Source organism: Pleurodeles waltl, chromosome 5 (assembly GCF_031143425.1).
Source record: "Pleurodeles waltl isolate 20211129_DDA chromosome 5, aPleWal1.hap1.20221129, whole genome shotgun sequence".
Classification (NCBI taxonomy): domain Eukaryota; kingdom Metazoa; phylum Chordata; class Amphibia; order Caudata; family Salamandridae; genus Pleurodeles; species Pleurodeles waltl.
Window position 1 is genome coordinate 1377033871 of NC_090444.1, and position 16809 is coordinate 1377050679.

Below are 16809 nucleotides of genomic sequence, written 5' to 3' on the forward strand. Positions count from 1 at the left end.
CCACACCAACCACCACACCCGGAGACACCACAACCATCTGAACATCCACAGGCACCACAGCCACTCACAATACCTCTACAAGAGACACATACACACACACACACACATACTGTACACAAATGGCCACACTCACCCACACAACAGACACCCAGTAAAAACACAAACCAAAACATACACCACACCCTCAGGCACCCACTTTGAGAAATTTGCCTCTTTCTTGAATGGTTACCCCCATTTTGTGTCTGTTTGTCAGTGTGTTTTTACTGTGTCATTGGGATCCTGCTAGTCAGGGCCCCAATGCTCATAGTTTGTGACCTATATGTCAGTGTGTTTTACTGTGTTGTCAGTGTGCTTGACCTTGCCACTGGAGTCCTGCTAACCAGAACTTCAGTTCTTAAGCTCTCTCTGTTTCCAAATGTATCACCATAGGTAGTGACTCCATATTCCAATCCAGATTGGCACACTGGACCCCCCTTATAAGTCCCTATTATATGGTACCTAGGTACCCAGGTCATTGGGGTTCCAGGAGATCCTTATGGGCCACAGCATTTCTTTTGCCACCCATAAGGAGCCCATACAAACACTCCTTCAGGACTGCCACTGTAGCCTGAGTGAAATAGTGCAAACACAATTTCACAGCCATTTTCACTGCACCAGGTAACTTATAAGTCGCGTATATGTCTAACCTTCAGTTACTGAAGGCTAGGTGCAAAGTTACTGTGTGCCAGGGCACCCTTGCACTAGCAAAGGTGCCCCCACATTGTCCAGGACCAATTTCCCGGACTTCGTGATTGCGGGGACACCATTATAAGCATGCACTACATATATATCAATACATACATGTTGCTTCACGATGGTAACTATGAATATGGTCATGTGAGGTGTCTAAGATTGAGAAATTGTACCCCCAATCCGATGCTGGTATTGGGGGGACAATTCCATGTACCGTGAGGACTCCACCATGGACCCCAGTATTGCCAAACCAGCTCTCTGAGGTTCCACTACAGCCACAGCTGCTGCCACCTCACAAGCAGGTTTCTGCCCTCCTGGGGATTGAGCAGCTCAATCCCAAGAAGGCAGAACAATGCATTTCCTTTAGAAGAGGGGTGTTACACCCTCTCCCATTGGAAATAGGTGTCACAGGCATGGGAAGGGCATCCTTCCAGAGCATCTGCAAATGCTTTGAAGGGCACAAACAGTGCCCTCCTCGCATAATCAGGTCTACACCGGTTCAGGGACCCCCAGTCCCTGCTCTGGTGCCAAACTGGACAAAGGAAAGGGAAGTTACCACTCCCCTTGTCCATCACTACCCCAGGGGTGCTAGGCAGAGCTCCTCCAGAGTGTCCCTGGGTTATGCCATCTTGTTTTCAGGATGGTCAGGGAACTCTGGGAGCTTCTGAGTGGCCAGTGGCAGCAGGTGACATCAGAAACCCCTCCTGATAGGTGCTTACCTGGTTAGGTGACCAATCCCCCTCTCAGGGCTATTTAGGGTCTCTCTGGGTGTTTCCTCAGATTCGGTTTGCAAGACTCCACCAGGACTCCTCTACATCCTCTGCTTCAGCTTCTGACCATCAAATCAACTGCAGAATGTTCCAGGAGTGATGGAACTGCAACAAAGTATCCAAGAAGGCTACTACAACTCTGTAACTTCAGCTCCTGACAGCAGGTGAAACAGTTTCCAGGTTGTGCACGCTCTGAGGACTGCCTGTCTTCATTCTGCACCAGAAGGACAGAAGGAATGTCCCGTGGAGTGACGGAGTCACTTCCCTGCTTCAGCAGGCACCTCTGTGCAGCGACAACTGGTACACTGGGACTCCTCTCCTGTTGATGAGCGTGCTCCCTTGAACACAGGACTGTGTGGACTGAAGTGATCCTAACTGTCCAAAGGTCCAGCTATCTAAATTTTGGTGGAGGCAAGGACTTGCTTCCCTGAGCCAGACAGTACCCCTGTACACCGCGTGCAGCTCCTAAGGCTTCTGTGTGCTTGTTCCGGAAATCCGTCATGCACAGTGTACCCCAGCACTCTCTCCTGCGACGCTCAGCTCCCTGAGTTGTTCTGCGGCTGCGTGGGACCCTTTTGTGTAGTGCTGCGACAACCGTATTTTGCAACTTCTTTGTCCCCATGTTCTAGGACTAATGTGTATCCTACCTGGTCTTCTGAGGACTCCCTAAAGTGCTTAGAGCCCCCTCTATCTCCTCAGTCCGAGTTGAGACACCCAGGCCCCTCCTGGGCCCAAGTAGAGCCTTTTCCCGCCAACCGCGACATTTGTGTGAACCAAGGCTTGTTGGCGGAATCCAATGACGAAAACCAGCCTGCATCCAACGCCTCGACGTGGGATATCTCTTGCACCAAGCTAGAACCCGCAGCTGTCTTCTTTGGTGCATTTCTGACTTTTTCTTCCAACCGGAGAATCCACTCTTGCATCTTCATCTGGGTTAGCAGGGGCTCTTGTTCTTCCTGGACTCTTCATCGACTTCTGAACTTGGTCTCCTCTCTCCACAGGTCTTCAGGTCCAGGAATCCATTGTTGGTGTCTTGCAGTCTTGCTTCGTTTTTGCATAATCCTTTACCATGACTTCTAGTGTGTTCTGAGGAAACTTGCTGTACTTTACTCCTGTTTTCCTGTGCTCTGGTGTGGGGTATTTTACTTACCTTTAGTGTTTTCTTACACTCCCAACAGTCCTCCACACAGTACATTTGCCTAGTGGGGAAACCGACATTCGCATTCCACTTTTTTAGTATATGGTTTGTGTTGCCCCTAGGCCCATTGCAACCTGATGTGTTTTTCACTGTTTGCACTATTTTCTGACTGTTTAGTTACCTGATTTTGGTTACTAATGTATATATTTTGTATAATACTCACGTCCAGAGGGAGTATAGCCTCTAAGATATTTTTTGGCGTTGTGTCACAAAAATAAAGTACCTTTATTTTTGGTAACACTGAGTGTTGTCTTTCTTGTGTATAAGTACTGTGTGACTATAGTGGTGTTGCAATAGCTTTGCATGTTTCCTAGTTCAGCCTTGGCAGCTCTGCTACATCTACCTCTAGACAGCCTAAGCTGCTAGACACTGCCTACATTTCACTAAGGTGGATCACTGGACTTGGTATAAGTTGTAAGTACCCCTGGTATCCTCTACAAACCAGGCCAGCTTCTCACACCATCAACAGACGAATGCATAACAGAATATGCCACTCCCCTTACCCCCGAAGCCCAGATTCTTCCCTAATACCCTACTGGTTTCCCTGAGGAGGATCAAATGTTTGCTCTGGCCCAGATTCTTTCCTCACCCCAGACCACCACTCCCAAACAGAAGGCCACCCTACCCAAATGTCTAGGTACCACTTCCACAACCCAACCCACCCCTTCCACATCCCAACCCTCCTCTACTAAATCCAAACCCACCCTTCCCAAATACAAACCCACACCTCCCAGATCCAAACCCTCCACTACCAAATACAAACCCAAGTACTTCCTCCCAAGTAAAATAATTGAGATACCTGCTCTCTGCCCCATAGATGCCCCTTCCAGGGGATTTTATTTTGGCAGTGCAAGTAGGAGGCTTGTTATGGGCATGCAACCCATACTATGGACTCATGGCCTAGAGCCTTTGTTTTCTTCTTTGTACAAAATCTGCAAAAAGTTATGAGAGAGTTATCTCATTTATATTAAATCTTTTTGTTTTGAGAATACCATTTTCTTGACCTTATTTTTTGATTATTACTAATTGTTTTCTGATGATAGTATTTCTGCTAATGTGTGTGCCATACACTTGCTCCCATTTGTGAGAGTAACAAGCACAGGTCATATATTTTAGTTATTTGTTTAAATGCATACACCAGAGTTGTACATTTGTGATGGACATAATAATTTTGGTGCAAGCATTCATTATGTAACTGGACACGTACACCAATATTATGTGTTTCTGATATTGGGACTGAAAAATGTATGTGTTTTTGTTGTAACAGGATGTGTCAATAATATGCACATATGCATTACAAAGGGAACATAACACTTTACAGTTAAATGGCATCTATTGTTTGTCATAAATTGCACAAACCAAGGGCGCATGCAACCTTCATACATCTCTGACATGTTTGCATTTTAGAGGTAAGATTGGTTGTACATTCTGTGTACACTCACTTATAGCATTTTGGAGTGCAATTGCTAGATTATCATGGATTTGAGTAGGTCCTATTAGGTATACTGTTTATTTATGTAGATGATATGGTAGTTTAGGGAAAATTATTGCACACACCTGTATGAACACATTTTTATTAGGGATTGCTGTGAATTGTTGTCTAGGTGTCCATTGCCATGAAGGCAGTTAGTACCAGATTGGTGGGTCTTACTAATATCTTGAGGTGTGTTTTTAAACATTTTCTTACTATGACGTTACACACATGCATTGCACATCATTGTACTGCAGAATGAAAGTGTTTACTACACAATTATCAAGTCCAGTGGTAATGTACAGCGACAAATCAGAGGATGACAGGTCAAACAGTGACTTACCTTCTGTTCTGGTGATGATGGGGTTGACTTTCATCTTGGGCCATGAGCAGCAGCAATGGTAGGACTGGTATGACCAGGTTCATGGTGGCAGGAAATGGAAAAACTTGAAAAAAGGTGAGTTTTGTTCTTTTATCTCTTCCAATTTGCCAATTGAAGTGTGGAGGTTAAGCTGCCACATTTGCGTTGGCAGGAAGGCACTTGGGCCCTCATTACATCCCTGGCGGTCGGTGATAAAGTGGTTGTAATTCCCCCAACAGGCTGGCGGTAACTACCGATAAATTATGACCATGGCTGTGAGAACTCAGATAGACAGCTACTTTACCACACTGACCGCCAGGGCGGAAACAACAGTTACCACGGCGGTAGCCACCTACAGCCAGGTGGAAGTCAATGTTCTGTCCACCATATTAAGACACATCAATCCGCCACATTTTCCAGGGCAGTACCAACGACATCAAGAGCCTGGCGGAAACACTGCACAGAAGGAAAAAGGCTCACCTTTGGAGACACAGGGAAGAACCACGCCTCCATGGAGCCCGAACTTCAAATATTCCTTATGATATTAGTTATCAGCTGCAGTAATAAAACATATTTACCCCGTACCCCTGAAGAGTAATGCAAGGAATTCAGGTATGTGATAAAGTGACTGTAATAACAACAACACAGTAGAAGTATGAAAAGTCAATCTCATGGTACATACATTTGTACAGATCAAGGGACACTGCCCAGTCCTCATTGTACATGAGCCACAGGGCCATAGGCCAAAGTCCAAGGCCCCACTTGTCACCTGCACCAACATGGAGAGAACACTGCAGGGGCATCAGCTGGAAAATAGGCAGGCACCTCAGGGGAACGGGGGACGGGGGGGGGCACCTCAGCCGGCAGATGGAACAAGACCACTGGTTCTGGAGGGGGCAACTTGCCCTGTGCTCGGTCCTGTTGAGTGCAAGGCCAGAGTCTCTCAAGTGGGTGACTTGCCCACATGCTCTGGAGGGGGCAACATGCCCTGTGCTTGATCCTGGGGAGTGCAAGACCACAGTCTCTCAAGTGGGTGACTTGCCCACATGCTCTGGAGGGGGGCAAAATGCCCTGTGCTTGGTCCTGGGGAGTGCAAGGCCACAGTCTCTCAAGTGGGTGACTTGCCCAAATGCTCTGGAGGGGGCAACATGCCTATGCTTGGTCCTGGGGACTGCAAAGCCACAGTCTCTCAGGTGGGTTTCTTACCCACTGGTTGTGGAGGGGGCATCGTGAAATATGCTCTTGATCCTGGGGAGGCTGGGGTTGGTGGGTGTCTTACCCACTGGTTCTGGAGGAGGCATCGTGCCCTGTGCTCTTGTTCCTGGGGAGGCTGTGAATTGGTGGGAGTCTTACCCACTGGTTTTGGAGGGGGCATTGTGCCCTGTGCTCTTGATCCTGGGGAGGCTGGGGTTGGTGGGTGTCTTACCCACTGGTTCTGGGGGCATTGTGCCCTGTGCTCTTAATCCTGGGGAGTGCAAGGTCACAGTCTCTCAGCTAGGTGTCATAGCCACAGGATATGCAGGGGCAGGCTGCACAGCAGCCCATGGAGGCAGGACTGCATACCGTCCACCTGCGGTGGTGGCTGCTCAGTGTTGGTGCAGCTGCAGCGGGTGGTGGTGGTGGGGGGAAGCTCCAGCCCATCCCCTGCAGCCTCGGACGGCTGCCCACTGCTGGTGGTGGTGGTGGTGATGCTGGTGGTGGTGGTGGGAGGAGGCTCCAGCCCACCACCTGCAGCCTCGGATGCATGCTTACTGCTGGTGGTGCTGCTGCTGCTGGTGGTGGGGGGAGGCTCCAGCACATCCACTGCAACCTCGGATGGCTGCACAACCATGGTTGGTGGTGGGGGCTCTGTCTGAGTCCCTGCTTCAGACCCCTTGTCCTTCCTGCCTGCTGGGGCAGGTCCCTTGCCCTTCCTGGCAGCTCTTGGGGCAGGCTCTTTGCTCTTCCAGGCAGCATCTGTGGCAGGCTCCTTGCCCTTCCGGGTAGCAGCTTGGGCAGGCACACTTTCTTTGAGGCTGGCTTGTGCCCTGGATCCTTTCCCACCACAAGTGGGTGTGGAGACTACTGGGAAGTGCCTTCTGGAGAGTTGGTTCCCGGGCCTGTCCTCCCCATGGCGCACAACACTCCTCCCAGTTTCCCTGTTGGCCTGTGCCTCTGTCCCCTGAACCGTGTGCACACTGAACCCAGGTCCCTGATTGGCTCTGGGTATGAGGTGTGCCCTGGGGTCCCTGTAGTGGTGGATACACTGCTGATTGACGTGTCCCGGGGGCAGAGGTATGGGTATGCTGGGTGGGTGGGTGGGTGCTGTGGTGTTGGTTCCTGATGGGGGGAGGCTCTGTGGTGGTGTGTGATTGGGCCTGTGTAACCGGCTGTCCAGAGGTCCCTGATGGGCCAGGTTGGTCATCCAGATCCAGGCGACCAGAGTTGCTGTCATCACTGTGGGCCTCTCTTGTGGGGGGAACTGGATAGTGCTGGCATCTCTTCGCCACTGACATTGGCTGGGGTACCTGTGGGGATGTAAATGCAGTGTTATTGTTTCTGTGTGTGACATATTGTGCATCAATGGGTTTTCCTCTTTGTTTGTATTTGCCCTGGCAGCTTTCACTTGTGTATGTTGGTATATGGTGGGATGATTAGTTCTCTCTAGTGTGCATGCTTTAGTGATATGTGTCCATGCAGGTCTGTGAGTGGTGTCCATGCATTGGTATGGCATGCAGGGCTTGGCATTGGGATGAGTGAGATGTGATGGTGGGGTGTGTGGGAGGTGGTGGAGTGAGGGTGAGGGTGGGGTGGGGTATGTGATGGCATGCAGGTAGGGGGGTGATAATAGTATAGTCTGCTACTCTGGCCAGGCCCTTAGAATGCATGATTACCAAGACTTGCTTCTCCCATGTTAGTTGTGGGGGAGAAGGTGGGGTCCACCGCCTGTCCTCTGTACAGCTGTTGGTGTCTTGTTGCAATGGAACGTACCTTCACCCGTTGGTCGTTCCACCTCTTCCTGATGTCGTCCCTTGTTCTGGGGTTCTGTCCCACGGCGTTGACCCTGTCTACGATCCTCCACCTTAGCTCCATCTTCCTAGCAATTACTATCTGCTGCACCTGTGCTCCGAATAGCTGTGGCTCTACCCTGATGATTTCATCCACCATGACCCTTAGCTCCTCCTCTGAGAATCTGGGGTGTCTTTGTGGTGTCATGGGTGTGGTGTGAGTTGTGTAGGTGAGGATGTGTAGGGTGATGTGTTGGGGTTTGTGATGTGGGGTGTGTGGGTGGTGAATAGGTGTAGGTGGTGTGTGGCTCTGATTTTGTCTGTAGTCGTGGTGTCTGTCTTGTGCCAATGGTTTGTAATGGTAATGGGTTGTGGATAATGTGGGTGTGTGTTTTATAGTGGTGTGGGCGTGTGTGTTTGTGTGTGGTGTGTGTATGGGTGTCAGTCGTGTGTTGTTTGACTTGTCCAATGTGATGTTGTTTTGTTAGTGTGTGTGTATTTTGAGCACAGCCCCAGCCCCAGCCCCAGCCCCAGCTCCACTTCCTATGCCCATATGGGCAATGCACCTGTGAGACTAATAGACTGGACTCTGCCATGGACAATCCTCCGCCATCACCCCTCACCATTTAAATACCCCCTCCAATATTTTGCATTTAAATAAACACACCTAAAGCACAAAATGATCTGGAGTCTGTCTGTGATTTCGAAATAGTGTATTAGCAATTACAGTGACAAAGGGGGTCATTCTGACCCTGGCGGCCGGTGACCGCCAGGGTCACGACCACGGGAGCACCGCCAACAGGCTGGCGGTGCTCCCTCGAGCATTCTGACCGCGGCGGTTCAGCCGCGGTCAGAAACGGAAAGTCGGCGGTCTCCCGCCGACTTTCCGCTGCTCGGGTGAATCCTCCATGGCTGCGGAGCGCGCTCCGCAGCCATGGGGATTCTGACACCCCCTACCGCCATCCTGTTACAGGATGGCGGTAGGGGGTGCCGCGGGGCCCCCGTAAGAGGGCCCCTGCAGTGCCCATGCCCATGGCATGGGCACTGCAGGGGCCCCCGTAAGAGGGCCCCACAAAGTATTTCAGTGTCTGCAAAGCAGACACTGAAATACGCGACGGGTGCAACTGCACCCGTCGCACCTTCCCACTACGCTGGCTCCATTCGGAGCCGGCGTCCTCGTGGGAAGGTAGATTTGCCCTGGGCTGGCGGGCGGCCTTTTGGCGGCCGCCCGCCAGCCCAGGGCAAATCTCAAAATACCCTCACCGGTCTTGTGACCGCGGAGCGGTATTTTGACGGGGGTACATTGGCGGGCAGCCTCCGCCGCCCGCCAATGTTAGAATGACCCCCAAAATGTTTTTGAAATAGTAATGTCAACATACCTATGTCACATCTCTAGTCCATGAGGAATTTAAGCAGATGTCACACAGTAGGACCCACATCTGTGAAACCGTAAGGGAAAGTGACACCTCAGTGACCATACACTGGGTGAAAACGACAGACAGGAGAGAGATAGTAGTGTCAAAGTACATGTAGTAGGTAGGATTGTATTCTTACCTGTATTCCACTGGAAATATTGCTGGATCACTGAGTCCCTGTTCTGGATGTCTTCTTCCTCCTCATCGCTTTCCACAGGCTCCACAGCTGCCACAACACCGCCATCTGGACCATCCTCCTGCAGAAAAGGCACCTGACGTCGCAAAGCCAAGTTGTGAAGCATACAACAGACCACGTTGATCTGGCACACCTTCTTTGATAAGTAGAATAGGGATCCACCTGTCATATGGAGGCACCTGAACCTGGCCTTCAGAAGGCCGAAGGTCTGCTCGATCACCCTCCTAGTTCGCCCATGGGCCTCATTGTAGCGTTCCTCTGCCCTGGTCCGGGGATTCCTCACTGGGGTCAGTAGCCATGACAGGTTGGGGTAACCAGTGTCACCTGCAAATGGTGAGGGGCAACTGTTAGACACACACTAACCTGGAGGGATAACCCCAGACCCAGGCAACCATTCCCACTGACTTGCTTCCAGGTGCTCACCTAATAGCCGCACACGGTGCCTCTGGAGTTGACCCATCACATAAGGGATGCTGCTAATCCGCAGGATGTAGGCGTCATGCACTGAGCCAGGGAACATGGCATTCACATGGGAGATGTACTGGTCTGCCAAACATACCATCTGTACATTCACTGAATGATAACTCTTCCGGTTTCTGTACACCTGTTCACTCCTGTGGGGGGGGGGACCAAAGCCACATGGGTCCCATCAATGGCACCTATGATGTTGGGGATATGACCCTGGGCATAGAAATCACCTTTCATTGTAGGCAAATCCTCCACCTGAGGGAAAACGATGTAGCTCTGCATGTGTTTCAGAAGGGCAGACAACACTCTGGATAATACGTTGGAAAACATAGGCTGGGACATCCCTAACGCTATGGCCACAGTTGTTTGAGAAGAGCCACTTGCAAGGAAATGGAGCACTGACAGCACCTGCACTTGAGGGGGGATTCCTGTGGGATGGCGGATTGCTGACATCAGGTCTGGCTCCAACTGGGTACACAGTTCCTGGATTGTGGCACGGTCAAGCCTGTAGGTGATTATCAAATGTCGCTCCTCCATTGTCGACAGGTCCACCAACGGTCGGTACACCGGAGGATGCCGCCATCTCCTCACATGTCCCAGCGGACGGTGCCTATGAAGGACAACAGCAAGCACAGAGTCAAACAACTCAGAGGTACGTACCCACAGTTTACACAGAACACCAATCATACACAAAAGGTGGCCTGTATGTGTGTCTAGACTAGGCATAGGTATATGTGACGCAGTTGAAAATGAAGCCATGTGGGCCCCTGAAATGGCGGCTGCCTGACCTGTAAAGTGGGACAATGGGATGTGAGGTAACTGCGCTGGCGTTGTACACCGTCGCGGTAGGCGGTCGTAGTCCGCGGCGCAATGCTGCATTGGGTAACATTGGACCCTATGGGTCCCAGGAGCCAATGACGATGTACGCTGGCGGTGACGGTACGCACCGCCACGGACGTGACCGCCGCGGACGTGACCGCCATTTTCTATCTGTTCAATCACTCGATACCTGATCTTCGACAGGAGAGGACCTACACTGCAAGTACTGCTGTGACCTCGGTCTGGAAGAGACAATGGCTCGAGTATCTGGGGAAAGTGCCCCTGCCTTCACATCGGAGGAGTTGGAGAAGCTCGTGGATGGGGTCCTCCCCCAGTACATGCTAAGTACACAGGGAGCATGTTGTATGGGCTATGCCTGTGTGGAGAGGGCTGGATGTAAGAAGGAAGGGGGCAGAGTGCTGCATGCATGGAAGATGGTGAATGCATGTGCCACATGGCAAGGGTAGGGATGGGGACCAATCACTTTGACAGTGCAGTTGGTAATGACTTCTCTTCTTCCCCTGTACATTTCATATAGGTCAGCGCCCACCAGAAGAAAGATATTTGGCGTGCCATCACCAAGGACGTCCTGACCCTGGGGGTTTACCACAGACGGACCACCCACTGCCAGAAAAGATGGGAGGACATTCGCCGCTGGAGCAAGAAGTCGGCGGAGGCTCAGCTGGGGATGGCCTCCCAACGTGGGAGGGGTGCCCGTCTCACCATGACCCCCCTGATGTTCAGGATCCTGGCGGTGGCCTACCCAGAGTTGGATGGGTGCTTGAGGGCATCACAGCAGACACAAGGGGGTGAGTACACTCTCATTCTGCTGACTTTGCGCGCAGTGGAGTTGTCTGGGTGGGGGAAGAGGGCTGTGGGTTTCCCTAGGCCAGGACGAGTTCCGTAGACAAGGCCCCTCTGTAAGGCAGGCCATGTGGCACCCCACCCCACCTCTGTAGACTGCCAAGTACAGCTATTCATGCCCCTGTGTCATCTATGTGTGCAGATGTCGTCCATAGCCATGTAGGCCATTTCCCAGGAATTGAACAGTGGAGCCCAAGAGCGCTGTGTAGTGCTGGGGGCTTCTGTGTCTGTCTTGTCCGCCAACGGTAGTGGTAATCCATGCACTCAACATGTCTTTCTTCTGCCCCCCCCTTTTTGTGGTCTCCCTGTTCTTGTGTGCATTAGCATCATCAGGCGGAGGAGCAGTGGCACTGGAGCACGAGGGAGCTGCATCCCACATGGCCCTGGAGGGCGAGACTACGGACTCGGAATTCACCAGTGGGACGGAGGGCGAGCGGAGCTTCACGGCGGGGACAGGAGATGACACCAGCGACACGGACACCTCCTCTGATGGGAGCTCCCTTGTGGTGGCGGCAACATCTGTGCCCCCGCATCTACAGGTACAGCCGCCCCCCCCTACCAGCACCGCCCTCCCAGCAGCCCCTCTGCCTTCACCCCGTGCCCGCTCACACAAGGGAAGCTCAAGCAAACATAAGCACCACACATCCCACAGGCACTCACGCAAGCAACACACACATGCAGACACACCAACATCCACTGCCTCCACTGTGTCCCCCTCCTCCCTCCCAGTCTCGTAGACACTCACACCTGCATGCACTACCTCTACAGCCACTACGTCCCTCACCAGCACACCCCGCTCATGTGCAGTCGCCACCTCCACTACCATTCACACGTCCCCTGTGTCCTCTCCCAGTGTGTCTGTGACGCCCCCTCCCAAGATACACAAACGCAGCCACACACCCACCCAACAGCCATCCACCTCACGACAGCCTCCAGCGTATGCACCTGCACCCAAAGTCACCAAACGTACGCCTCCTACTACCACCACCTCTTCCTCCACTCCCAAACCCCCTCCGGCTACCTGTCCCAGTGTGTCCAAGAAATATTTCATGTCCAGCCTTGACCTTTTTCCCACCCCGTCCATCTCATAGGTCCCGAAGTAGCACCTCAGGCACAACATCTCCGGGACCAGTGGTGCCTGTAGTCACCGGTATGTGGAGTGCACCGGCCACCATGACAGCCAGTGTGGCGCGGAGCCACAGCACAGCCAGTCCCCCACCTGTGAAGCATCAGAAGTTGACCAGTGCCCGGCGGGAGAAGGGGAAGACTCCAGCCACCAAAGCCGCTCCCAGGGGCCCCGGTGGGAGTGTGGAGTCAGCTGTGACACCTCCCAACGTGGGGAAGGGCCACAAGAAACCCGGCAAGTCTGGGAAGAGCTGCACGGCGGAGAAGACCGCCATCATTGCCGCTGTCCAGGAGGCCACCGCCAGCCCCAGCCCAGCTGCCCAGGAGGCCACCGCCAGCCCCAGCCCAGCTAACCAGGAGGCCACCGCCAGCCCCAGTGCAGCTGCCCAGGAGGCCACCGCCAGCCCCAGCGCAGCTGCCCAGGAGGCCACTGCCAGCCCCAGCCCAGCTGCCCAGAAGAGCGCCGCCAGCCCCAACCCAGCTGCCCAGGAGGGCACCGCCAGCCCCACTGATCCATGAAGGACCGCCAGCCCTGCTGGGCCATGAAGGACCGCCAGCACAAGCACCGCTGGGCCATGTAGGACCGCCAGCACAAGCCCCGCTGGGCCATGAAGGACCACCAGCACAAGCCCGCTGGGCCATGAAGGACCGCCGGCACAAGCCCCGCTGGGCCATGAAGGACCACCAACACAAGCCTGCTGGGCCATGAAGGATCGCCAGCACAAGCCCCGCTGGGCCACGTAGGACCGCCAGCACAAGCCCCGCTGGGCCACGAAGGACCGCCAGCACAAGCCCTGCTGGGACATGAAGGACCGCCAGCACAAGCACCGCTGGGCCATGAAGAACCGCCAACACAAGCCCCGCTGGGCCATGAAGGACTGCCATCACAAGCCCCGCTGGGCCACGTAGGACTGCCAGCACAAGCCCCACTGGGCCACGAAGGACTGCCAGCACAAGCCCCGCTGGGCCATGTAGGACCGCCAGCACAAGCCCCGCTGGGCCATGAAGGACCGCCAGCACAAGCCCCGCTGGGCCATGAAGGACCGCCAGCACAAGCCCCGCTGGGCCATGAAGGACCACCAGCACAAGCACCGCTGGGCCATGAAGGACCGCCAGCACAAGCACCGCTGGGCCATGAAGGACTGCCAGCTCAAGCACCGCTGGGCCACGAAGGACCACCAGCACAAGCACTGCTGAACAGGGCACGGCCAACTCAAGCACAGTTGAACAGGGCACCGCCAACTCAAGCACCACTGAACAGGGCACCGCCAACACAAGCACCGCTGAACAGGGTACCGCCAACTCAAGAACCGCTAGCCCATGAGTGGCAGGGGCACTGACACAACTGGGTCCGTCACGGGGTGAGTGATGCACTCTGGGCACCAGTCCCCCTCCAGAACCAGTGGAGAGATCCAGCCACTACCTCCGTCCTTCACAGGATGAAGCACTATGGGCACCAGTCCCCCCTCCAGAACCAGTGGAGAGATCCATCCACTACCTCTGTCCTTCACAGGATGAAGCACTCTGGGCACCAGTCCCCCTCCAGAACCAGTGGAGACATCCGTCCATTACCTCTGTCCTTCACAGGATGAAGCACTCTGGGCACCAGTCCCCCTCCAGAACCAGTGGAGACATCCGTCCACTACCTCTGTCCTTCACAGGATGAAGCACTCTGGGCACCAGTCCCCCTCCAGAACCAATGGAGACTGTTATCCACTTGAGAGACTGTGGCTTTGCACTCCCCAGGATTGAACAGTGGGCAAACCACCCACTGTAGAGACTTGAGAGACTGTGGCTTTGCACTCTCCAGGATTGAACAGTGGGCGAACCACTCACTGTAGAGACTTGAGAGACTGTGGCTTTGCACTCCCCAGGATGTTACAGTGGGCAACCCACCCACTGTAGAGACTTGAGAGACTGTGGCTTTGCACTCCCCAGGATTGAACAGTGGGCAAACCACCGACTGTAGAGACTTGAGAGACTGTGGCTTTGCACTCCCCAGGATACATCAGTGGGCATTGAGCCCCCTCGTGGATCTGACGTTGTGCACTCATCCGGCTGAGGTGCCCCCCCTTCCCTTCCCCCTGAGGTGCCTGTTGTATTTCTATCTGATGCCCCTGCAGTGTTCTCTCTGTTTTGATCGGGTATCGAGTGTGGGCCTCGCCCATGCATTTTGGGCCCAGTGGTCCATGGACTATAAATGGTGCAATACCTGGACTTGTATTATTGGTGTATATATTTGTTTATAGTGTATATATATTTTGTAGTACTGGATTTTAATAGATTACAATTGTTACAATCATTTCCTTTTGTCTTTGCATTCTTCCAGGGGTTTTGGGGGGGTGTAACTGTAATGTATCATGCTGTATTAGTGTGTGTGTTGTAGTAGGTGAGGGTGGGGGTGTTGCAAGTGTGTTCCCTGTTTTTTGCCTCCCCCCTCCCCTGTGTCGTAGGTGCAGCACTCACCGGGTCTTCGCCGCCGGCTTTCGTGCTCCTGGTAGACGAGCAGGAAGACAATTTCAGGTAGAATTTGGAGTTCCGGTTCCATGGTGTCCTCGTTCCTCGTGGGGTGTGTAGAGGTGAGCGTTTTCCCTTTGAAATTCCTGTTTCCGCCGTGTTTTTATCCACGGTGAATCCGCCCCGGAAAAGGTGGCGGATTGGCCTGTCATAATAGTGTGGGCGGTACATTGTCTCCTGCCTGTCTGTTGACGGTGACCGTCGCGCTGTTTGTTTGTACCGCCGTGGAGGTTTCCGCCACAGTCGTAATTGCAATTTTTTTTACCACCGGCCTGTTGGCAGTCTTACCGCTGCTTTAACACCGTCCGCCAGGGTTGTAATGACCACCTGAATGTCCGCTGTGGTGGTTCGTGGATCGTAATCTGATGGGCGTAGTTCTGTTGGCATAACGGTGTGGGTTTGGATACCGCCTGTTTATCACTGACCTTTGGTGTGACAGATTAGTGTCTGTGGCTGTATACTGAGGGATTGGTGAACGGATATCTGCCGCAGTGGCGGTATGTTGGCGGCAGTCAGCATGGCGGTAAGTGGGTTTTACCACCAATGTCATGATGAGGGCCTTGGTGATTGGCTCAATGGTAAAAGTGGCTGTTGCCTCTCTGCCAGCTGCTTTTGCCTTTGGCACCGTCGATTTGGGTGACGGTGGTTCCCCAGTGGTCTTTCGTCTGTGGACCCACCCACATCTAATACTCTCAGTCTTGATACTTTTGGGGTCCATAAGGGCAAATACATTCTTAGCGAGGGTCTGCTGAGTCAAATTTGCTGCTGCACATAAACTTTGAGCTGAAGAAACCTGTTTTCTTAGCCCAGAGTAGTTGTGCCCTGGGCAGTTAGGCTGAGGTGATTCATCCTGGTCATACGAAGTCATAAAACGTTTTTAAGTCCCAGCTTTACAGGGGTGACACGAGAAGTCCATTTAGGCACAGACAAGGGTCCTAGGCCCTTAGGAACAGCACTTGGGTGGCCAAGATACACTACAATAGAGGCCACCACCAGGGTCGAGGTCAGATCTTGGTCATCTAGGCACTTCAAGGAAAATACATCCTATTGTTGTCATGCAGCTGTACAGGAGGTCAGTCAATTGACCCTTGGAATTCACATCTTTGTCCTGGGTACAGGGGGGAGCAGGTCTAGTCCTTCATGGTTTCTTTCAGGTCACGGACAGCAAGTCTAGTCCTCTTCCATACTTCCAGAGGTCCAGACAGTGTTCTGACGAGAGTACCTGGGGGATGCCACATTTATGCCTGGCACCAGCTATTTGCTGGAACCGATTCCTCACTCCTCCATAACCAATGGGGTAAAAGTTCCCATGGGTAACTCTACCCACTTTTGCAGCCGTTCTTCCCCTTCTGCAGACCTCGGTGCCTAGAAAGAGGTATGGCCAGGGTAATGAACAGTCTGCTCCTCAGTAGTCACTCCAAATCAGTTCTGGGAGCAGCTTTCCCCCACTAGGTTTGCAGCCAGCCTGACTGAGAGGATAAAGGTTGGGGCCTTTCCAAGTGTAACCTAAAATTTGCTTGTCACGGGGGGGTCACAGTTGAAGTAAACTAAGTTCCTGGGCCCATCCCAACTGGATGTGTTGCCCGATGAACAAAATACCTTGCATCACCCAAACCATTGTCTTTGCTCAGACAGAGGTTTTCATATGTCATCAGGGCTTCCAGTACCTGCAGGTAGGAAAATGGTAACCCTTTGAAAGGTTATTTTCCTTTCACGCTGCAGCAGTCAGGCTATACAGGGCAGGCCTGAAGTCATGTTATCCCTGTCATTGGAGTGGAGGGTACCATACGCACTGCATTCTACAAGTGGCATTTTACGTCCTAGGCCTGGGTGCACACTCTGCCCCATATCACTAGAGACGTATAGGCAAGTTAAGTGTGCCAATT